Raw genomic sequence first — 540 nt, 5'->3', positions numbered from 1 at the left:
ATATTTTCTATTTCCTTTACAGGGTGTGAGAAGAGGAGTGGATCGATTAAAATCAAGAATCATAGCAACAACATTACTATTCAAACGAGAACTCATTCGAATGAACTGTGGTTCATTAATTAGAGGAGAAAAAGGAATAATAATACCATGATAGTATTTTACTATTGTTATTGACTTTTCATTTTTATCATTATGCTTGTTATATAATATTTTGTTTCCTACATTATATAGGTACATAAAATAGCTGTGATAAAACAATATACTCATCAATATTTTCTATATTCCTTTACAGGGTGTGAGAAGAGGAGTGGATCGATTAGAATTAAAAATTATAGTAACGATAATACTACCCGAACGAGAACACATTTACAAATGTTAAAAATCAGAGAAGAGGAGTGGATCGATTAAAATTAAAAATCTTAGTAACAATATTACTATTCAAATGAAAACACATTTACCAATGATTAAAATCATAGTAATCTATATTACTATCTAAACGAATATACATTTGCAGATGATCTTAATCTGTGAGTATGATAA

General features: G+C 27.4%; 1 long non-coding RNA gene across 1 annotated transcript; it reads left to right on the top strand.

Moving 5' to 3' along the window:
* The first annotated feature begins 21 nt into the window (after positions 1-21).
* LOC121130750 (uncharacterized) lies at positions 22-501 on the top strand. Its single transcript, XR_005868795.2, has 2 exons — positions 22-231; positions 293-501. It is a non-coding gene; the product is annotated as an uncharacterized lncRNA (long non-coding RNA).
* The last annotated feature ends 39 nt before the right edge of the window (positions 502-540 follow it).

Source organism: Lepeophtheirus salmonis, unplaced genomic scaffold (genome assembly GCF_016086655.4).
Source record: "Lepeophtheirus salmonis unplaced genomic scaffold, UVic_Lsal_1.4 unplaced_contig_11561_pilon, whole genome shotgun sequence".
NCBI lineage: Eukaryota > Metazoa > Arthropoda > Copepoda > Siphonostomatoida > Caligidae > Lepeophtheirus > Lepeophtheirus salmonis.
The sequence above is the reverse complement of the archived record's forward strand: the minus strand, read 5'-3'. Positions and strand labels throughout refer to the sequence as shown.